Source organism: Epinephelus moara, chromosome 8 (genome assembly GCF_006386435.1).
Source record: "Epinephelus moara isolate mb chromosome 8, YSFRI_EMoa_1.0, whole genome shotgun sequence".
NCBI lineage: Eukaryota > Metazoa > Chordata > Actinopteri > Perciformes > Serranidae > Epinephelus > Epinephelus moara.
In genome coordinates this window covers 8,512,491-8,537,289 of record NC_065513.1, presented here as the reverse complement: position 1 = coordinate 8,537,289, position 24,799 = coordinate 8,512,491, and the positions used below count along the sequence as shown (strand labels likewise).

The window sequence follows — 24,799 nt, the reverse complement described above, 5'->3', positions numbered from 1 at the left end:
GCTAGTCTCGCGATACCCGAATCCATGACTCTACAATCGATTCATCTAAGGATTCATGGCTGATTCGTATCGATTGAGGAGGCTGCTACCGACGTAGCCATATCTCTCGCTTGTCAAACCGGATATCCGGTCATATCGGTTAATCGTTCCCAACCCAAGTTTCTTCATTTTCTCCCTACATCCCCTCCCATCCCTCCTTGTGTGTCAGCTAGCTGGAATTATGTTTAAAAAGCTTGAATCTGATATGTTTGAGTAACATCTGGCTAGTGGAAAGAAAAATGTTGTGACAGTGTGACTTAACATGTAGGGTCATGAATTCCAAAGTTTCTATACCTTTGCCCCACTACTACTTTTAAATTGTACCGCATTTTTAAGATTGGACAATTGACATGGGTAGCAAAGGGCGCCTTGTAGAGCCGATGCGCACTTTGGTTTCATTTTTACTGCTCTAAAAGTGGTAGTTCAAAGGTATGGAGCATTTGTTTTTCTTTTCTTTTTTTTTTCTTTTTTAAACAAATTAACCAACGGGCCAGCTGAACTGTCGACTGTCACTATTCTGTTCATGTTATATGTTGTGAAGGGTCATGGTAATTTCATTATGGGTCCTTGAAAAGTCCTGGAAAACTTTTGAAATGTCCATGAAAATGTGTGAGAACCCTATATAATTGTAAATGTAGGGAAGGTTCCTTTTGCAAAGGCTTTTCATTCCCAGACATACTGTATCTGCATTGGGATTTGATAGGCAGGACAGTTTGAAGGAACCACTGTAAGGCTATGAAAGAACAGAGAGCTGCTTCAGAATGGTTCTTGACTTTCCACTTTTAAGTAGACGGCCTAAATAGAACTTGAATGAACAATCATGGGAATCTGTCGTACACTGTAGAGTTGGGCGGTATCCAAATTTTGTTACAGTTAAACCTTCCTCACATTTTCCCAGGGTATACGGTATTACCGTGACTAATTAAAATCACTTTGAAGGGCTCAGAGGGAGTCGCCAAAATATCGGCTTGTGCCTATACAGTTCCGAAACAGAACAGCAAACATTACATAGGCCTAAGAACACTGAAAAAATAACAACAAAAACATGTAGGCTATAACATTAACAACTTTTATTAACAAATATATAAAAAAGTGCAACTGCATCAGTCAACCAAACGGAATGAAATAACAACAAATTGTCTGTGGGCTACAGTCCACTTCCAAAAAAGTAACAATAAATAACGGCGGTAACGATAATGTGTGCTATACAGTGTATCCTCAGACCGCAACGGCTACTGTCCGATGGCTTATTTTTAGAACCTATCAACATAAATCAAATAAATTAAAAGCACAGCTCTACAGCATCCAGTACTAGGGCTTATCAAATAAGAAAAACTAGATAATAATAATAATATTAAACAACAAGGCATGACTGAAAATGGGCATATATAATTCTATCCTGAGAATGCAACGGGAAATACTGTTAGTTGGTGTATTTTTAGAGCCTACCTTTAGTTTGAACAGTTCACCCTCTCAAAGTCCGAGCTTTTCTGTCCATCAGAACAGGCTACTCCTCATTGAAAATGAAATAAAAACAAAGTATAATGATAACTATAGCAGCATCCTATGCTTCAAAACTATCCAAGGTTTTTTCACCAGAAAAAACAGCATGTTTACTTTTTCCAGCTGGAGCAGGGCACGTAGTGGTTGAACAACTTCGGCCGCGGTGCTGAACACCCGCTCTGATGGAGAGCTCGTGGCACAAACGCACAGGTACTTTTGGGCAGCCCTTGACATCAGAGGAAAACACCTGCCTCCATCACATTTCCACCAGAGAAGGGGATCTTCGTCTCCCTGAATAACAGGCTCGCGACAATAGGCAGTTATCTCTGCTCCTGCTCGCTCCTGTATGGTGCTGACCGGACCAGCCACCGCATCGGCTTTTCTTTGAAGGAAACTGCCCAGAGTCATCCGTTTTTCGGTGGTTCGGGTTGCACTTCCCCTCCTCCACTCTGATGGACACTGGACCTGCTGCTGCTGCTGCTGCTGCTGCTGCTTGCAGAAGTTATGTTTTTTTGCAACCAACTGGCTTGATGCGCGGCTTGCCATCTTTTCTTCTCTTTCTCACGTCCGAGCTGTCACGTGACAACGTCACATCCAAAAACTTTATCAAATGTCATCTCCTAACAACAGTTAAGGGCAGTTATGAGAGAAACATTATAGCCTACTATTAGTTTTAAATTGTAATAGTATTAAACTGAAAACTCAACCACACATACATAGGTGCTAGACAAATACTCATTATTTAGGCATTAAATAAATTATATTTAATATTATATCAGGCCCCTGTGCGTGGCAGATTGACGGTAATGAAACTGATACCGTTGCTATTTTTAGATACCGCGGGATACCTTATTACCGTATTATCGCCCAACCCTAATACACTGGTTATATTCACTTTCATGCGCATACATTGCTGTTTCTGTGGCTCAGCCAGTGTACACTGGATATAGTGTTACAACCATGCTCCATTTACACAAACAGCAATACAGGACAGCATTACATGAATTATTCATGAAATTTCATCTGTTAAAATGGTTTCAGTGTCACGTTTATACAGATTTCTCAACTTTCAACATAAAGGGCAAACGGTTTTGTGTTTCCAGTCTTACACTGGAAATGAGTGCTTATTTAGACCAAGTCATACAGCAAGCAGCTCTGAATGATTCATATATGAGGGCGCAGCGCTGATGTCAAAGGAGACAATTTCTTGGAAATGTTTTCAACTTTCTCATTTACCCTGTCAAGCAATTTGTTTCATTAAGAGCATTCCTTAACAGTTGTCATTCCATAGCAGTCATGTACCATCCCGCAACCCACTTTGTGTCGTTTGAATGTTAAAACCTTCTCAGACAGCACAGTATAATCATCAGCCACAGATGGCTTTTATATATCTGTAGATCTTTCACCGTGGCAGACGCCTCAAGGTTTGTGCCTCAAGAGCACATCTCATCCCATAAATTGTTTCAATCTCTGCCACAGTATATCCCTTCCTTTTCTCTTGTGTACTGAAAAAGATCAGGAAGTTCATTTTCATGGTGTCATCTTTGGATGTGTTGGGCCAAATCATACTGGAAAGTACTCTGTAAAGACGCTGGACAGAGCCCAGTCTCCACTGTAGCATAGACACTACCATCAGGCAGAGTAAGGCATACCCCATAAATATTTTACCTTTGGGGAATGTTGTGTTTGGCATCATTTTGGAGACCATAGACCCCTGTGGATGGATAAACCATTGCCCGATTACCGTACAGAAGCATACAGGGATTAATCTTTTCGTTTGAAATTCCTGCTGAGCGCCTGGATACATAAACATGTCCTATTGAGGAATGTAAACTCAGGACTTTTATAAGTAGCTGTTGAGAGAAGAGTGCGTTGGAGCTTTGCCATGGTCAAAGACAGGATAAACCACAGTCAGCGAGCAGACTGAGCACACATCCAGTATATCCATCCTTCCCTGTGTTTAAGCCTCTTTATCCTGCCAGGATCTCTTCTCCGCCGTCTCCTGCAGGCTTAGACTGATACACCAGCATATCAAACCAACATCAGCCTTTTATTAAAACTCGTGTTAGCCATTAAGTCGTCATTAATCTCTGTCACAGTCTGATTAGATTCCTCTTTTGCCAGTTCACTGTCCTCAGGTCTGTGAAATCTGCAGTGAAACCATCCTGTCTTTAATATAAGGATACCTGTAGTTCAGTAGTGTTTTTTTTATATAGCAGCTATAATCAGTATATTTATTTGCAACAATGGATCATGACTGACTACGTGAAAGGGGTTATTTCATGGGTTTGGTTTGTTTGTGTGTGTGTGTGTGTGTGTGTGTGTGTGTGTATATCTGTCTGTCCGCAGCCAGCTAATCTTAAATACATCTGCACCAATCAGCCTAATATTTTATGTGCACATGTATGACTATGTTATAGGACCTCTTATGGTGGCGGTGATTCACAGTTGTTGAAAAACCTGTTTAATTGACTGTTTTATACCGTCATTAACTGCTGACTCCTTACTCCTCTTATCTGGCCGGCAGGGACCGAAAGTCTTCTGGAAACTTCTCTGCTAAAAACAACAAGCTTTACTGTCTGTTGCAGGACACATTTTTGTCAAGGCTCAAAAACTGACATCCATAAAAGCGTTTAGTCTCATTTTGATCCAAAGCATCTGCAGATAAATTCCGTAACCAATATGTTATGATCGACTAAAGTTAGGCATGATACCAGATGGATAAGTCAGTTGTTTTTGTTATCCTTGCCACCGTCTTGTCACAATGGACATTTCGACCAGGCTTAGCTGTGTTGCGCTCTGGCTGCCATGGTTGTGACCTGGTTTTGTTCCGCCTGCTGCACGTGGTCATGCCACACCAGGAGTGATTCAGAAGAAGAGTGTTTTGACTGCCAGATTTTGTAGACTTGCAGATTTTATTAATTCGAAAATGTTTCCGAAATATTTGTGTTTCTACCTTAAGTTAGTTGGTATTCTATGTAGTTTGTCTGTTATTTTAATGCCTGTGCACCAGTGATAGCGGTGGCCAGAGGCATTATCTTTTCGCGTTGTCCATCCGCTTGTCCGCCCCACTCTTGTAAATGTGATGTCAGAACACCACGAGGGTTTGTTTGTTTGTTTTTTCTTCAAATTTGGCACAAACGTGCATTTGGACTCAACAATTAACTGCTTAGATTTAGGTGGTCAAAGGTCAAGGTCATTGTGACCTTGTGTCCTTTTCATTCTTGTGAAAGCGATATCTCAACAACACCTTGAGGGAATTTCTTCAAATATGGCACAAACGTCCATTTGGACTCAAGATTGACTGGATTAGAATTTGGTGGTTGAAGGTTAAAGGTCACTGCGACCTCACAAAACATGTTTTTGGCCATAACTCAAGGATTCACATGCTAATTATGGCAGAGTTTTACACAAATGTCTTATAGGCTAAAATAAAGTGATGACTTTTTATATCCAAAAGGTCAACTTCACTGTGACATCATAGTGTTGTGCAAAAAGTCTTTTCTGGCCATTATTCAACGTCATATCTCAGGAACAGAAGGGGAGACATTTGGTCAGATACTGAATTGGTTTCCACCTTGAAACTGCGCTGATTATATAGATCTTCTCTGCTGCCAGGTTGAAGATGTGTGTGAAGCATCCACATCTCAGCATGTAACAGCAAGACACTAATTCTAATTTTTGTCTATTTAAGTTGTGTTTATTGTTGTTATTTCCTACTTTGTTGTGCTGTAGCCTACAGACAAGGTCAATATTGTTAAAGTCCAATTATGAACAACATGGATGAAAGATTTGTGGCTGTGTTTCAGTTATGAAAAATATCTTCATCCTCATAATTATATTGTATCTATATTTCACATACAGTGCACAGGAGAACTTGATCTGCTCTGCGCCATGCACCATGGCTACATAAAAAATAGATGAGATGCATATTTTTATTGGCTTCTTGGACGATTCTGAAATGTGCTGCAGTATATCTGCTGTAATTACAGAAATTTTCTAAAGTGGCTGTGATCAGCTTGGGCGGCCACATGACCTCTGGAAATCTGCGCTTTTCTAGTTAACTGATGGTTCACTCCCACGGCACTCATCAGCTTGGTGTTCAGTCATAGCAAGCAACACTTTTATGCAGAAAACCAATAAAACCTCTGCTTACGCCATCTGCCCGGCACCAGGCAGCAGTTAGCAACTAACTAGTGAACATTAAGGAGCATTTAGCTGCTAAGGAGGACTTGCATTTATCAGGTGGCTAGAAACATGGTGGCACGGTGGTGCAGTGGTTAGCCTTGTCGCCTCACAGCAAGAAGGTTCCTGGAGCCCTTCTGTGCGGAGTTTGCATGTTCTCCCCGTGTCAGTTTGGGTTTTCTCCGGGTACTCTGGCTTCCCCCCACAATCCAAATGCATGCAGGTTCGGTTAATTGGTGATTTTAAATTGCCCGTAGGTGTCAGTGTGAGCGTGAATGGTTGTTTGTCTCTATAGCCCCATGACTGGATAAGCGGTTATGGAAAATGAATGCAAATGAGTGCTAATTTTGATCCATATGTATTGAATGTGTAAAAAAGGCTGTTTGATAGAAAGAAAGAAGTAGTTCTTTTTGTGTGTTGTTGTTGTTGTTGTTGCATGGTTTAGAAGCTTTTTCACTGAACAAAGCTGTCTGGAAATAGAGTTGATCAGAGCCATGACTTTGAGGCTAAACTGAAAAAGTAAAGTTTCAGTCCAGCAGACAACCAAAAAAATGGACTGACAGAGGTTGAAAATCACTGTAGAGCTGAAGGGAACTGTGGAGTTGGATGATGATTCTCTGTGTGTTCGTCACTACAAATCCCTTTTCACTACATGCAGTCATTTGATCCATTGCATAGAAAATATTGATTGGTGTAGTTTTAAGTTGACCATGATTTGGAGAGTTTTGGAGGGATTTTGAGGGATGCTGACTTATTATTGGCCCCTGGCTGCTCCAGAAAAAAACCTTCATCACATACTGTATCTATCAAACCATCCTCTCCCATCCTCTCTCCTTCCCCATTATGGCTAAAGGCCTAGCTGGCTTAAAGCAGGGTTTTTTGTTTGGCTGGGCGCCTCCCAGGTGAAGGGCTGAACAGCATGATGGATCAGCCTCTAGTGGGATGACTGCACTGCAGGAAAACCAGACTTGGCCTGCACAGCTCCTGACTGCTGAGCATTCATTCAGAGGCAGATGGCGCCAAGTTGGTGTCCTGGCGTCTCGTCCAAAAGACATTCGGCTCCTGATAAGGTGTCGTTTGGCTTCACGTACAAACTCGCTCCGTGGCCACACCAGGCCAAAAAATCTGTAAATTAGTCTGCACACATGAGAGCACTTACTGTCAGTGGGGAATGTTGGACAAGGAAAATGCATAAATGGTGTTCATCATTAGTTTGCTGTTCTTTTCATTGTCTGTAAGTAAGTTTATCACCTGCCAAGAATATTGTTTACAGGCCAAACTTGACCTGTCTTCACACCTTCTTCAAAAATACCTGACAGACCTGTTCTTGTTTGTGATACAAAGACAAATACTTTCTGCATTTGGAGCTTGTTCCAACAAACCAGGCATCAAATGCAGTGTTTTGCAATGCTTGTGGAATAGAGATGGCTTAGTTTAAATAGTGCTCTGCATGTAGTAAGCCAGCAAACAGATTTGTGAATTAGACTAAATCCTCAATAACTATCACTGTCAGTAAAGACAGAGGCAGTTTATGTTCAGTGTAAAGGTAAAACACACTGAATACAAAGGTTCCTGTATGGAAATGGGGAAAAAGAGGTATCTTACATGAATGTACTGAACTTCATCTGATGATCGTGCAACCTAGAGTCTCAACTAACATTATCACAATTATGAATACAGAAATCTAATCTACATTTGATTATTAGTTCTATTTCTCAAACCCTGATTATTTTAAAGGCTCCTGACTAACTGGAGCCTCTTAAAAAAACACAGTTTTCAGTTTCAGGGTGTGAAGTGTCAGTCAAAATGTAAGCATTAAAATGAGCTGAGTTCATTCAGTTTTGGCGATGCAAGGGATGAGTTATAGTCGTAGCATTAAAGCAGGGATGCTCAGCCTGCTTTGCAAGGGGGACATGTTTGCAAAATGACAGGAGGCCAGGGGCCAAGTAATGAACAAACATTAATAATATTTATCAGATGAAAAGAATAAACATTAAAAGGTTCTCAACTCTTCTTTCTTTGAAATTCTTTATTTTCAAATCAATTGACTTATTGCTGCAACAGCATTTTAGTTGTAAATGCTAAATTTACAAGAGTAAATTTGAAAGAGTTTTTACAACATTAAACATAACTGGAATCTCTTCAATCATGCAATTTCACAAATATTGGAATGAACATAAAACCTTGACTATTGCACATCTACTAGAATAAAGTCGAAATATTACAAGATTAAACTTGTCGTTTTGGGAGAAAAAAAGTCTCAGATTAAGAACGGAAACTTGGATAACTTGGTATAAAAAACAACAAAGTGTGTATCAACAGTGTTGGGGGTGACAGGAATAAACATTTTAGCAGTACCGAAGTAATAAAACCCGTTGCCAATAGGATTTTTGGTAATATTATTACATTTTTTACGCCAGCAGAAAGAAAAATCCCCTGAAGGTTGTTGTGTGCTGTTACAGACTACATTATAGAAGGGTGCCACTGGTGATCGCACATCTGGGTCATGCTGCGCTGTGCGTTATGTTCAGTGTGTTTACTTTCATACACTTGCTTTGTGTCCTAAGGCTGCCTGAAAGCAGCAGGGATAAGGAGCTGGCTGCCCTTGTGTTTTTTCTTCTTCCAAGTGATCAACACATCTGAGCGAAGCCATCGCATGTGCAATAGTATGTTGGACGTTTTACCATTAACATCCCCTACAATGGGGAAGCAACACTGGCACACTGTCCGGTCTTTATGCATAACTCTCTCTCTCCAGTGTTGCTGGAGCTGACTGGCACACCAGGAACCAGCAGGGGGGTCGTCCAGCTCCGGTGTATTAATTTGTGCTCCTAATAGTGATTTATGGGCACAACATTTATGATTTTCTTCTCGTAGATTTATGACTTTATTCTCGTAGATTTACAACTTGGATTCTAAGATTTTTTTTTTAATTAACATGGCCCTAATCCTCCTTCGTACTAAACTGTTCCTAGCAGGGACAGAATGAACAGCACATTTAAGCACTTTTAGTGTAAAATACAGACTTGTTGTCGCCATCTTTTGCTCCTCCTTAGCTAATAGTTGTTTTTCACTGCATAGCTCACCATCTGATCCCACTGCACTATGCACATCCTGAAAGGCAATCAGGCAAAGATCAGCCTTCTCTCTGTCTAGCCTAATTTAGCCCATCATACAAAACTAGGATATCTGTCTCTTTGTGGAGCCCTGACATCCTGAGCACAGTGCCCTGTATCAGATGAACAGTCTGGGCACAAGGCACTGCAGAATTTCCACCAGCATATTCTTTTTCCATCTTTATTAACTCTTTGTCTACTCTTCTTAATCTCTATAGTCAATTCCATTACTGCTATTATAAACACTGGAGGAGTCAAATAAAACATACATGCATTTTAAGTCATGGTGAGTCAAGACAATTCCACAAAGCATATTTTCTGTCTACCAGTAGTCACACTCCTTAAGAACAAATGCACATAGCCTATATTGGCCTTGTCCAAAAGACCTTGCTGGCTTTAATTTCACATTCTTCTTCTCTTTAACCAAGCAAATGTTCACATGATATGAGTTCATATGTGTCATTTCTTAACTACCAGCTGAGTTTGAGTGACTGCATCTCATTTCCTTTGAGAGGTTGCTGAAGTTTGGCTTGTGGGATGTCATGGCATGGCAGGCACCAGCTGAGATCTATTGTGCCTCTTGTCCTTAATTAGATTATCACTGAAAACCCTGATTCACATATGTAGGTTGATCATTTATACATCATCATTATACAGTCAGGTCCATAATTATTTGGACAATGATACAGTTGTCGTCATTTTGGCTCTGTACACCACCACAATGGGTTTTAAATGAAACAATGAATANCCCATTGTGGTGGTGTACAGAGCCAAAATGATGACAACTGTATCATTGTCCAAATATTTATGGACCTGACTGTATACATGCCCACAGTTCAGGTACTAATGGACAGTCACTCCTCTCTGAGCTTGGCTGTCAGGACATCATAGATTTGCAGCTGGCCCATCTCCAACTAGAATGTGCCCTCGTCCATTGCAGGCAGCAGCCTTTGCTTCCACTGGACAGCTCCCACTGACAGTGGCAGTGACAGTGACAGTAAACGGGTCGCTTACAGACAGCAGCACTGGCCTGGGATTTTTTAACTTGTTGAACTGTGGGCTGAAGTTGTCCACTGCACTTTTCACCAATATCATTTGTGACAGCTCAGTCGTATTTGTAGGAGTATCACATAGTGTGGGGAAGTAAAGGTATTTTTTTCCTCTTTGTCAGCCAGGAATAGGTCCAAGTTTATGAAAAAGCGGTCACCTTTTCAAACAGCTCTTCCATGTTCACATTGTAGCGTTGGGTCAAACGATTGGTGGTGTCACGTGGAAATACAACATGGCCATGAACTCTTGGTAATGGTAAATGGTACATGTGCAGCACCTTATAGTCTTCGGACCACTCAAAGCGCTTTAACACTTTATGTCACCAAGGCTACCATATAAGGTGCCACCTGCTACTTAGCTTATACGCACTCATACACTGATGGAACAGCCACCGGGAGCAATTTGGGGTTCAGTATCGTGCCCAATGATACTTTGACATGCAGACTGGAGAAGCTGGAGGTCAAACTGCCAATCTTCTGATCAGTGGATGACCTGCTCGATCTTCTGAGCCACAGCAATCCTTTGCATGAACTTAAACAGCTCTGTAGCTTTGTTTGATTTCTGGCTGGAAAGAAATTGCGCTTCTTCATAGAATCACTGTAAAACTCTTCCCTACTCAACCACCATACATCATTATGATGCAATAGGTCCAAGAATTGGGTCTCCTGCTCCTGTAGCAATATTTTGAAAAGCCTTAGTTATGAGTTTGTGTCATTCATCAGACTGTGTTGTGTGCTAGTGTAGCAGGTTGACTGTGGGTGTTCTGCTATGGGACGTCCTATCATATAAGGCCCAGATTCAAAGAGGCTGATTTTTCTCAGCCCCAGAGAATTCTTTTCAAAGAAACCTTTTACAGCAGTATGCATGGTCTCAACTGTTTTCTTTAGTGACACAAGGCAGAGCAGTTCCTTTTTCAAAATTTCCCTGTTGAAGAATCTCACAAATACTGACTGTTGTGCAGTATCAGTTGCATCTGATGACTCGTCGACAGTGCTTGACATTTAATCTGCAGACTTCAGTTCAGAAAGTAGAGTTGAGAAGCTGTCTACATACAAACTTCCCAGCCTCCGTACTGCTGTTGAACTCGATAGATGGACTTGTTTCACAGGATTGACAATATCATCTTTGTTCTTGTCTCATACAAATAACTCCTCCAAGATTCCCAACGTGTGTACTTTCACAAATTCAGCATCCACAAATGGTTTCTATTTGCCTAGTTCCTAAGTTACATGAAACAAAGCAGCAGTGGCTTTCTCAGCAGAAGTTGATGTAACGGTCAGGATCGTTGATGGGGCAGAATAAGACCATTTCAGAGTTGTAATCTTCTCTTTTCTTGCAGTGCTACCAGGCAGGAACACTGCATTGAAGCTAGCATCTTCTGACCTTGTGATGGTGCCTGATATTTGCAACCTTGCATACAGCGTTTGGCAAAATAAATACAGTGGTTTATGATTGATATAAAGTTTTCATTACATTGCCTGTTGTCGGCCTTCCAACATTTGCTGTCCTCACTTATCTTTGCAGCAACACGCTCCTGTTCCCTTGTGCTAACACTTATACTTCTGTCAGCACTGTTGCCGAGGAGTTAGCACCGTTAGCTGCGTGCCACCGGCTCTGCCACCTTCATGTTGAGAACCGTGTCCAGACAGCTCATACACTGAATATCACATAGACCCCTCTTTAAAAGATTTTAAATGTCAGTTGAAGTTGTTTGAAGTATCTGTTGAAGTGTAGCATTGAAAGAAATTGTCAGTGAACTGTTAGTGATAAAAGTAGTTGATGTGTCAGTTGAAGGTCGAAGTTTTTTGCTGAAGTGAAGTAAAAGTCATCCCCAGATTTACCCTCGTTGGCATTTGGCCTCACTATATTTTGCTTTTTTTTTGTGCTGTCTCTTGGCTCCTGCTGCTTATTAGGCAGCAATGTTCTATCAACTTTTATATCACAGTATACCTATACTGTGATATAAAAGTTGATGGTTATCAACGGTGATTAAAAATCCAACTGGACGTTCAATCTCCCCTTTATTTTAGTTATTTTCTAAGTGGAGAATTTTTACAAATACTTCCATTAACAAAATGTTTTTTTTTTCAATTATAGTTTAAAACATTTGTTAAATCAACAATAAGCTGTCTGTTTTCATTCCTTTAAGGATCATTCTGACTGATAATATAAATTCTATAGTACCGTAAAACCAAAATATTTTCTGAGACAGTTATCATACCGTGAAAATCTCATACCGTTGCAACCCTTCTGCTTATGGTCTGGTACCTGGTTGCTACCTTTTTATAAAGTCTTGACCTTACCTGAACACTGTGGGTTACACGTCCCTAAACATCCCGCACACAGAATAAAAGAAGATAATAAGAAAAGTCAGGCAAAGGGCAGAGTCTCTGCAGATGAACAGGTGCACCTAAATGAAACATAGTCATACTTATTGTTATTAGTTACACATGCTTATTTTGTTACATGTCAGAATGTCCTTTGTGAAAAGGTTTTATTTAATGCTCACTCAGTGACGTGCCACTTACATATCTTTTTGTTTCTGCAGCAGCAGCCCAGCACCAGTGCCCAGCTTCCTGAGGACCCCCAGACCTGCACCCTTAAAACTGCGTCTCTACAATCTATCCCTTTCCAACAAATATCACATGCACGTCCCATTCAGAGTTTCCTTTGTGACCAAGCTCACTTATTCAGCTATTATTTTATTATAATTATTATCCCTTTCCCCCTTCATCGAGGGTTAAAGTCTGTTATATGCTTGTATTAGGTTGGAGAAAATTAACACACGTGATTTATTGACATTCTTTGAACAATAATTATGCTTTATTTTGGACTAAAAACTTTTTGACTAGAGGAATTATGAACTTTTATATATATATAATAAAGCCGACAGACAGGATAACTTATTTTTTATGAAGGACTATTGAAGTCATCCACACCCATGCTTTAAGTGATTGTCTTGGCTGAACTGAGGATATCATTTATTCAAGAAACAGAGAATCTTGATAATCAGTGTGATTTTCTGCATGTGCCACACCTCACGGTTTGTTTGCTTTGTTCTTATTCATGTATTCTTGCAAGGGTGGTAGTTTATTATCTTTCCTGCATGTTTGCTTTGTAGCGTTTGACCTTATATTTAACTGACAGCACTGAACTTTGTCAGGATCCAAACATTCCAGTCAAACCTTCCCAGATTCTGACCTTAATGTACGTCTTTGATTTAAGAAAAGAAACGCCAAAACTTGTGCTTGTTCTGTATTTAGCATGTAATATTGTTGATGCTTACTCTTTTTTGTTTTCCTTTTTGTAAACTGTGCTAAGCATAGTGACTGGTGACTACTGTTGATTTTTGACTCATGTCTAATAAGCATATATTCATATATTGTGAGATTGCCTTTGGCAGAAGTATTAAAAGTGCTCTTGTTCGTTGACAGTGCCTGTAATGGTTTAGAATGTTGCCTTTGTTAAAGTCTATAGGGCTGGTCACACTGGGTTTTTAAACAGGGAAATTTGCAGAGATTTCAGTTTATTCCAATGGAATTGTTGTTACTGGTGGACTTGCTCGGGGGGCGCAAATGTTTTGCGTCAAGTTCATCTTTGATGAATTTGACCTTCAGATTTGCCTTTTTTTTGCCAGTAGCAAGCCATCTTGACAGTGCTGACCGTTAAGTGGCAGAGAATGGAAAAGTAGCTAATTAGCCAATGTAGCTAATTAGCTGTGTTTCACCATCTACTTGTATTTAACCTGGTTGATCGGAGTATATAAACTTTTCCACATAAAAGGAATTGTTTGCAGATCATTTTGAGATAGGAGTCGATTTTACAAATATTTCCTTTGCATAAACTGTGTGACCTTGTTATTGCGTTAACTATTGAGCTATACTGAGAAGGAAAATATAGCTGTCCGAGCTAACGAGCTTGCTCAAGGCCTGTGTCCACTTAGCTTTTTTTTTGTTTTTTTCCTTAACACCAGCATCTTTTTTAAAAAAAAATTCCCGATGAGGAGAGAGCAAATGTGGCCACATGCAGCAACCTAAAGAAAAGGCATTTTACTGTCACAACAAAAGTGAAAAAGACCATTTGTGGGAGCAGATCGGTCAGACACTGAATGTTGTAAGCTTGTTGTTGGCTGGGTAGTCAACCCTCAGCACACACAGCTACCTAGCTAATGTAAAGGTCAAGATATTATTGTCATAGAAACAGCTGGGTAGTAGCGTTCCTTGCCGCCCTGCCTTGTGTGTGTTGATGTAGCGCATTTCTTTGGCAGAAAAGCGCTACATCAACACACACACACACACGCCCCCGATGGCCACTTAGCAAACTTATTTGCTTGTTACTTCAGAGAGCTTTATTTTCCTGCCTCAATCATTTTTTTATTGCTCGAAATGGTGTAACTGGGTTGACATCAAAAGTTTACTCGAAATAATCAACATAGACCAAACAGGATTTGTTCTGTAACGTCACAAGAATTGTGGGTTCAATCAAGTAATCATAAAGACATTAGAAGCCCTATGCAGCTAGGTTGAAAATCAGTGGTGAGCTCACTGATTCTTTTTCTGCTACAGAGATCTACAAGGCAGAGCTGCCCGTTGAGTCCACTCCTATTTACAGTTTTTATTGAACCATTGGAACAATGGATTAGACAGAATAGCATAATCAAAGGTATAAAAATGGCGACGAAGGAACAAAAATTGGCCCTATTTGCAGATGATAGTCTTATGTATCTCTCAAGTCCAACAGACTCCCTTCCTGTGCTGATGTCAGTGTCGGATGAATACGGGTCGTACTAAGGCTATACACTAAATGAGTAAATAAACTCAGGTCCTTAATATTCACTGTAACACCCCTCAGTATCTTTGCTCTAGGTATCAAATAGGCTGAGATAAGACATCTGTGATAAATTTAGGAATTCTTTTGCCTATCTAAATTAGAGGGGATTAATTAGGGTTCTTTAAAAACAGAAATGGTGTAAATCTCCAGCCACTTGGCATAGCACCAGAGTTAGCAGTTAGCTCAGCAGCTGCAGCAGTTCCCCAGCTCGCCCTGCGAGTAGAGTCACAACGTCACTAAGCTTCAAGAACCAAATGCTTCACAAAGACATGCAGATTAATTTCACTGCACCAGTTTCTAGTGTGACCAGACCTTAACTGTGAAATCCTGTCAGTCAGATCTTGGCTTTGTCCACTTATTGCTGACAAGCATTTAAAACCTAAGATTATGCTAAAATGTTTTGGAACCTTAACAAAGGTTGAATATACTGTAGTATGTATGGCTGGTAATGCTTAATTATGTAATGACTACATCTACGAGTAATGCCATTCTGGATGCCATAGCTAAAGGATCAACAGTTATCTTGACCTCTACATATGTAAATAAAATTTCATTAATAATTTTTGATTTAGGTCGTACTTTATTTATCTGGACTTGGGTTAATTGAAATTTTCTATGTTCTTTTTTCAGTTAAAATCCAATGTTTTATTAATCTAAAACTTGTATGCTAACAAATAAAATGTGTACATATTTTACACCATGCTGGCTTCTGGTGTTATGTTGGTGTTGAGAGTCGATGTACATTTCAGATTTTTCAAACACACTTACACACTTGTGACAGGACACAAAGTTGCTGATGCTTGCTATGATTTAGAGACCTAGATCCAAACGAACTCCTGGGCTTCATTTCAACTTGGTTTGCATTCAAGGGCCATATTTTGTGTTGTCTCTAATAGTTATAGAGCAGGAAAACTCTCCTGAATCCACAAAAGCTGCACTATTTCCTCACAGCAGAGTGAACCCTGAGCAAATGAGGTTCTGTTCTCACAGGAACAGCAGAGTGATGCAGTGAGGAGGTGAACCATCCTTCAGCTCTGTGAACCAGAGTTTAAGCTGTTGGATGTGCAAACATGCAGCTTGCAGAAGTGTGTGTGAACAAGACAAGACATTTCCACCACTTCTCAGTGGCTTGCTTGTCTACTTTACTCTGACCTCTGACCGTTGTAGAGAGAAAGCAAGATAGGAAAACAAAACCCAACAAGGATCAGTTAAGTTGCATTACATAACATGTACCACATTCTTCAGTGCGAGTATGTTTTTTAAACAAAGACGTGATATACTGTTGAACTTTAATCTGTTACGCAAAAGATCTTATCCTAAAGAGATAAAAACCATGTGTGTTTGTAGAAGAAAAAAAGCCTCATAAAGAACCAGTAAGACACCAAAAAATGTAATGATCAAGTGCCATAACAAATTGAAAGTTGGGCATACGAAATAAATAAAAATAATTTGTACAGTCGATGCAAAAGGTTGGGCACCCATGGTCAAAATTTTGTTTAAAGTAGTTAAGTGAGTAGAAGATGAACTGATCTCCAAAAGACATGAAGTTGAAGATGACTAATTTCTTCAATATTTTAAGCAAGATTACTTTTTAATTTCAATCTTTTTCAGTTTTAAAATAACAAAAAATAAAAAGGGCCTGAAGCAAAAGTTTGGGCACCCTGCATGGGCAGTATGTAGTAGCGCCCCCTTTGGCAAGTATCATAGCTTCTTAACACTGTTTGTACCCAGCTAAGAGTCTGCCTGTTCTTGTTTGGGGGATTTTCACCCATTCTTCCTGCAAAGGCTTCAAGCTCTGTGAGATTCTTGGGCCGTCTTGCATGCACTGCTCTTTTGAGGTGCATCCACAGATTTTTAATGATGTTTAGGTTGGGGGACTGTGAGGGCCATGGCAAAACTGTCAGCTTGCTCCTCTTGAGGTAGTGCATTGTGGATTTTGGTGTGTTTAGGATCATTGTCCTGGTGTAGAAGCCACCCTCTCTGCATCTTCAACTTTTTTACAGATGATGTGATGTTTGCTTCCAGAATTTGCTGGAATTTAATTGAATCCATTCTTCCTTCTACCTGTGAAATGTTCCCCGTGCCACTGGCTGCAACACAAGCCCAAAGCATGATCGATCCACCTCCGTGTTTAACTGTTGGACAGGTGTTCTTTTCATGAAATTACGCACCCTTTTTTCTTAAAACATACTTTTCCTCATTGTGTCCAAAAAGTTATTTTTTAACTTCATCAGTCCACAGGACTTGTTTCCAAAAAGCATCAGGCTTGTTTAGATGTTCCTCTGCAAACTGTCACTGCACAGTAGAACAGTGCACCACCACTCCAGAGTCTGATAAATCTTCCTGCAGGTCTTTTGCAGTTAAGTTTTGATTTGCCTTTCTGACAATCCTATGAGCAGCTCTCTCAGAAAGTTTTCTTGGTCTTCCAGACCTCAACTTGACCTCCACAGTTCCTGTTAACTGCCATTTCTTAATTACATTACAATCTGAGGAAACACCTTCCTGAAAACACTTTGCTATCTTCTTATAGTCTTCTCCTGCTTTGTGGGCATCAGTTATTTTAGTATTCAGAGTGCTAGGCAGCTGTTTAGAGGAGCCCATGGCTGCTGATTGTTGGGACAAGGTTTCCTGAATCAGAATATTTATAAAGCTTTGAAATTTGCATCACCTGGCCTTTCCTAACGATGACTGTGAACAAACCAGAGACCTAACAAGCTAATTATGGCCTGACACCCTGGTAAAATAAGTTAAAAGACCTCAAATGTTTTGGGGTGCCCAAACTTTTGCATGGTGCTCCTTTCCATTTTTCACTCTACAATTATACAAAACAAAAAAATAAAATACTAATCTTGCTTGAAACGTTGAAAAGCATGTTTCATCTTTAACTTCATGCCTTTTGGAGATCAGTTCATCTTCTACTCACTTAACTTTTCACAGGTAAAGAAATTTTGACCAGGGGTATCCAAACTTTTGCATGCCACTGTATAACCTACAAATGTAGTATACGTTAGTTTTTATTTCATGCCCTTGACTGCACTTCTCGTTCACTGATGGTGTGTTTTGGCCTTTAGTCTTCTTTGAACTAAGACCAAATTTCCCAGAAAGCCTTGCAATTTATGCAACAAAGAAGACAAGGCTTCTTATACCTTATTTAATTTGCTGAGAGAAAAAAAAAAAAACAACATGCAGGAAGCTACTTTTGGTCTGTCTTTCTTTTGCAATACATTTCCACTTCAAAATTTCTGTATTTGCTTTGCAATTTCAGCATTCACACACATTTCTTTGCAGGAAATGTGTTTTCTAGTTTGAGCAATTACTCATTTGTATGTAAGAGGGAATGGGAGATCTGTTACGTTATATGGTAAAGTAATATTTGATCAGATGAATTGCACAGTGCATGTCAAATCAATAAACTGCAGAAATGTGTTGACTTTCAAATCTTTGATCAGCATTGAGTGAACATTATACTTTTATGTTCAGTAAGCCAAAGAGAAAGCTAGTAAGTGCTCTTTATGTTAAGATTTTTATTTCTAAACAACTATTTCCAAGGTCAAGAATGAACTGTCACAAAGAATGTGATATTAATCACTAAAATGTTACTGGCAGCATCTTAACAGTTAAAACATTTCTCTTGATCTCAGCATTACTGCTTTCTGTTCCATGAGGTTATTCTTCTCATATATTGGTTTATGTGTGTGTTTCACCTCATTACTGCCTTTGTTTTTTATTTGACTTACAAACACATAAAACCCCCTCTGCAACCTGAACCTGGAACAGACTGGCACAATGTGTTCTGGGTTTCTCTGCAGAAACCTGATCTGTTGACAGTGGGCTGTTGAAGACAAGGATCACAAAAATGTTTCATGATTTCAGGATTTTGTAAATGCTGCCAAAGAATAGTAATAAAGCCATGTATATTTTGTGCCTTCAGAAATATTATATTTTGTGTTTTTCAGGAATACCATGGAGAAGATTGGATAGTTTGATGAATCATCCTGAAAATGATTTATATAATAATGTTGTTGTCAATTTTTCAAGTATTCCTTCACATTCACTGCAATAAACTGTGTTTTCTAGCTGTTTACCCCCACAGAAGCAGAGGGGCTTACACTGAGTAAACCTTTCTTACTTTTCTGAGATGAAAAAGCAAACCAAGAAGAAACAGCACTTTTAGGATATGGAAGCACAGCAACTCCATTTTAAACAATTATAAAAATGGGCCACAGTGGGACCCCATGTAGTCAGTTTTCTGCCAAACATCACACATATAAAACATGATCACGGCTGTCAATGGCGTCATTGAACGCAATGTGACATTTGTCAAAGCTTGTCTGTCAACCAAACATTTGTTGTTGGAAGGAGCAGTCATCAGGTCTGAAGAGAAATCCATCGAGTGTGAAGGTATCATGCAAGGTCCTCACTTTTTAAACTGCCCACAGTCCTTTACACAGAAAAAAGGCTTGCACACTGACAAAAAAAATACACACATCTATATCAGTGCATGTCTGTATACACACACATATGCACACAATTGCAAAAAGCAACAGTTAGCTTACATTAAACACCCCACAGCTGACTGATGTAACACTGTAAATGTCGTCAGCACACAGGAGCAACCGTATAATGAAAGCACAGAGAGCACAAACACTAATGAAGTCCACAAAGATTAAGGTCACATCCAGGGCTCTGCTATGAAGGTGACAGTAAAACATTTTGGACTGGAACTTACAGTGATATAACTGTAAATGAGTTATCTGTTCATTATAATCTGAATTAAAGGAGTATTCCACCAATTTAGTATTGCACTGCTATAACACTATCAGACTTTTGATGAACAGTTTTTAAAAAAGGATCAGAATTGATGCAGCAAAACCAGAGAACCTCCGACATCATCCACAATGTGAAACGCATGCTGTCAGCTGAGTCAGAGATTCGGCTGTGTTATGCTAGTAGCAGCAAATGTACTGCAATTTAATATAGTCTCAAGCAGAGATGAGGAGCGGGTTACTCTTTTCTCAGGTAGTACCCCCAGATTTTTTTCATTTTCAAACTTGTAGTCTTCAGCTCCAACTGACGCTGACACAGCTCCCTCTGGAGACACAAAAGGCTTTGTACAACTGTTTCACAGGATCAGTAGTGCTCCCCAACTCCTGGAAACAGAATGGTCATCTCTGTTTTCTAAAGCTCAAGATGACATATTCAAACTGTTTTGTCTGACCAACAGTCTTAAAGCCCAAATATATTCAATTTACAATTTTAAAAGACAAAAAAAAGACAAGTAAATACTTACATTGAATAAGCAAAAACTTTTTTTTAAGCTTGCCCAACAGATTACTTTATTGATCTGTTTAAAAACAGTAACGTTCCTGATTAATTTTCTGTTAATTATCCATTGATTAATTGACTATTTCAGCTCAAAGGACATTACAAAAAACAAAAACAAAGTAAGAAACAATCTGAGTAAGCAGTGGCGCCCCTGAGGGAGGGCCACCCTGATACAATAGCTGGCCGCCCACTGGCAAACATAATTGGAGGCTGACATCACTGTCTTTAATGCTCCAAACTTATGTTGAGTCCACACCAAATGCAATGCGAATTTTCGCGTCGTGTTACTCGCACAAGTTTGAATGCTAGAATATTTTGTGTTGATGTGCTTCATACACACGAATAACTCATGTCATACACGCCTGAAATCACTGAATCGATGAATTCCGCCAGTACGTCCTCTGCATCATACGTCCCTAGAGGATCTCAATGCTGATTGGCTACTGCGGCGTGAATCAGTCACTGAAGTTCAGATTTTCAACTCTCACGATTAAGCGTATGACGGGAAATCGCACTACTTGCTTTATTCGCGCTGCGTATAATTCGCATGTTTCGCACAGTGATACGTTGACTAGACATGTAATTCATGTGGTGTGAACACATTAGGCTAAATTTTGGTGAAGGAACAAAGCATGGTCATTTTCAAAGGGCTTCCATGAACGTTCACCTCAAGATATCGTAATGAAGATGGGTCCTATGGGTACCCATGAGTTTCCCCTAAACTTGAGAAGGCTTGTACTCACTAAATCTTTTGTTCCTTCAAATTAAAGCTGTATATTTGTCTTTTTAAAGAGCAGGACAACCAGCCTATGCACCACATTAAAACAGGACTGTTCACGGACTCAGACTGTCAACTCTACCAGTATTAGTCTAACACATCAAATAATTGGTTACATTAACTGTCAAATAGTAAACCAAAGTATATCAGTGTGTGTTTCCTTAAAGGTTAAGTATTCAGATCTGAAGAAAGATAGTTGATTGTTGAGTCTCATTCCCAGGTTGTCAAAGTCTCTGACCTTGGGTTGGTAGTCAGACCGAACCGCCAACCCAAAGTGTCCATATTTGACGACCTCAGAATGATACTCAGCAATCAACTATCTTTCTCTAGATTTGCATACTGCACAGTTCAACTCTCCATATTACATATACATCAATCACCCTATATACTTCAGCAGCATTTTCAGTCATGGTTTTTGGTTTTGATGTGCCACCCCAAGATTTTCAGTGGCCCCAGCTTGCCATCCCTATGAAAAAATACTAGGGATCCTCTGGATGTTATGTCCTGACACAGAAAATCCATCGCTGTATGTTAAATCTGAATAACATCACCAGCTCTCCATGTTTTGTCATATTGGATGAGACAGAATGACTTAACATCATTTCTACATTCTGTGCTTTTGTATTCTCAGACACATATCTGTAACAGGTCTGCCCATTTTACCATTACACTGTGTTCCACATGGACATGAGGTGAATTTAATTTGTGTGTTTAATTTGGGATTCTCAACAATAAATTAGACCATTATGGAATAATTCAAGCAGCCCTCTGACAGCCTTGTGCTGCATGCATGGTTATATACCGCATGCATCGATGGCTGCTTATGCACCATAGGCGTAAACTTCAGGGGGGATCACAGGAGACACGCTCCCCTCAGTGTTTAGAACATGTGCATTTGTCCTAGGGCTGCACGAATATAGCCAACATGATAATCACTTTTAATTTGATCAGTGGTGAGATCACAATTGTTTATCACGATTATTCATTGTTGTTAGGGACTAAATATTTTTATTGCACTTTCACTTTTAAATAAACAGAGCACTTCTTTCACTTCCATGTTGTGCTACATGATTAATTAGGAAATCTTTGCATCAAAATAAGAGGTAAAATATGTTTCTTCTTCACCTGATTCAGTGCATGTCCTATGGATATGTATCTGCCGCACTTTTTTTTTTTTTTAAGCAGTCACGGAACCATGACGTGCTGCAGCGTCATTATCATGAGTATCTGATGTGTTATCACTGGATGACGATGAGGATTCAGGTGCACCAGTGCTCTCTCCAAAATCCAAAATACTTCTGAACAACAGATAATGATGGTTGATGATGGATGATTGTGTTGTTGCCCGTCTGTAGTCACGACAGTCAGCCAGTTTTTTTCACAGGCTGTCGCTGCAGTAGAGTTCACAGCTCTTCAAAAGTGGAGGCTGACTTTTAGTTTAGAAGCACCTATTTTGATATGCAGCACAGTTTTCTATGAGTGGAGCATGCATTATGTGGGTAGCCAAATTCCCAATTGTGATTATTATTTGATAAATTGTGCAGCCCTGATTTGTCCACAACAATAAAAACATGAAATTAGTGGAGTACTCTTATTTTGACAAAATGAAAGACATTTTCATTGTAAACCGATGTAGAAAATGCACACATTTTCTGGCAGAGGACCCCCAAACCCTATGTGTGTCCCCCAGTGTTGAAAGGAAACCTACACCCTTGTTTTGCACACCCTCCATGTAGTTTCTGTCTGTCTAAGAGCCTTGAAAAAATGTGATCTGAATCACCAGAGAAGTTTCCTTCCTGTGTGAATGCTGCAGTTACAGGGGAGACACTGAACATTTGTCTGGCTCTCTGTGGGAGGCAGCAGCATCGGGGCGAGTCCCCTCGCAGGTCCTCCTACTGTGTGATTGAGCTCAGTTTACACTGCAGCACAACAGATTGCCCAAACAGAGAAATGTGTTGGCTTCACTCCAACATCCACAGCTAGTGTTCTCCTACAGAGAAAGCAGCCGTAATTTAAAGACCGCATAAAGATTTGGGGCAGCTTACTGCCTCAGTTCTAAATGACTGTTCTTATGACAACTGTAATTCATGGGCTTTATGGTTTATTGGATGTACTCTGGCAGAAAAAGTATAATTGGACTTTACTGTAAACATCCCTCCCCTCTACTAGTGGGCTTTGAAATGGGATCTGTCTGTGGTAGATGGGGAAACAGCAGATTGTTTGGTATGAAGATGTACCACTCCTATTGTTTTGGCTCAGAGTTGCATCTTCTGTTCGTGTCTGTGTGGCTTTTCCTCCCACACAGCAGAGGCACGCAGGTTTGGTGGATTAGAATCTCTAGACTATCTGGAGGTGAGATTGTGAGCGTCTAAAAGCTCTGTGATTGGTTAGGGCGGATGCCTCTTCTCCCCCCAATGCATGCTGGGACAGGCTCCAGTACATTATGACAGTTAACAAGATAAGTGTTGCTGAGAATGGATGAATGGGTCACAAATATATTTACCCTGTAAATTTACTGTAACTCACCTACTCCCCAGAGAAAATAACTGCAAGGTTTGTTAGGAGCCACAAGAGGTCAGTGCTGCACCATTATAGGCTTCTGCTGAACTGTGCCTCAGGAAATGATGGGCTGTGTTGAGCTGGTTTTGTTCTTCTGGTTTGTCAAATGAGGATTTAAAAAAAAAAAAATCTTTAGAATTCACACACTTAAGGCCAAAAAATGAAGAAATACATACATGCATAAATACAACAATTCTAGAGGGGACAACACTCTCTCGTGGTAAAAGTCTGAGACATATAGCTGTTTAAATGTATGGAAGACTTTATTCTGTTTTATTTTATTTTTTTTTACATATACAATAGATATAATAGAACAGTTGAATTAATCAAACATGGAAAAATATCTTGAATTAAAAAAATATTTGACAGATTTTTTAAGGGCTCATTGAAATCACCTGGGGTGGACAAGCTGCCTGGATTTATTATTTCAAAGTACTCTTCACACTGCCAGCAATACAACCCTGGTGGAGAATAAATAAATCACTGAAATGCGTATTACTTTTCACTACTTTTTTGTTGTCCTGAAAGTACAAATATAATATAGTGATATAAATATATCATAAAAATGTCAAGATATTTTATGGCATAAAAAAAATGTTTTAAAAAATGTAAAAAGTATTGTATGATCACAAAATATAATAAAAATCACCATTGTATACTATAGCATTAAAAAAAATCACAAAATATGTCATAGTATAGTATGCCATAAAAATACCATTAAAACATCATAGTATAATACGCCATAAAAGTGTCATACAAAATTGTCACTGTAAGTTATGGCATAAAGATATACAAAATCGTAGTATAGTATGGCATTAAAAATGTTAAAACATTCATAGTATAATATGACATGAAAATATCATAAACATTGTAATGGTATAGTGTGGCATGAAAATATAATTAATAATCATAGTATAGTATGGCATAAAAATATCCTAAATAAAGCCACAGTGTAGCATGAGAAGAAATTTCATTAAAAAAAAAAAATCTTAGTATTGTATTGCATAAAAATATAATTAATCGAGTCATAGTGTAGTATGTAAAAACAAAGTCATGAAAATATTTATAGTATAGTATGGCATAAGAAAATGATAATACTATATCATAATTTATTAGTTCATTTATACTTTACATTAATAAGCTAAATCTGCAGAGCACCTAGTAGCTAATGTTGTCAAATGCAGTGGAGTAAAAAGTACAATAACTGCCTATATTTAAGTAAAAATATAAAGTGCAAGTACCTCTAAATTGTACCTAAGAACTGTACTTAGTTATAACTCACCTCTGTCAAAGTAGCAAATGAATGTGTATCCAAGTTTCAGCTTTGCATTATGTGATAACTGGTCACTGCTTGTTTAGTTGCTTAAATTTAGTTAATAAAAATAATGCCCATATTCCATTTTTACTATTTGGA

The 24,799-nt window shown here is 39.2% G+C and overlaps 1 protein-coding gene across 1 annotated transcript in view; it reads left to right on the top strand.

Annotated features, from left to right (window-relative positions):
- The window catches only part of LOC126394596 (golgin subfamily A member 7-like), a 35,736-nt gene extending 20,313 nt beyond the window's left edge, over positions 1-15,423 (top strand). The window contains exon 6 of the mRNA XM_050051516.1: positions 12,442-15,423. The gene's annotated coding sequence lies outside the window, so the exon portion shown is untranslated. The remainder of the gene's footprint in view (positions 1-12,441) is intronic.
- The last annotated feature ends 9,376 nt before the right edge of the window (positions 15,424-24,799 follow it).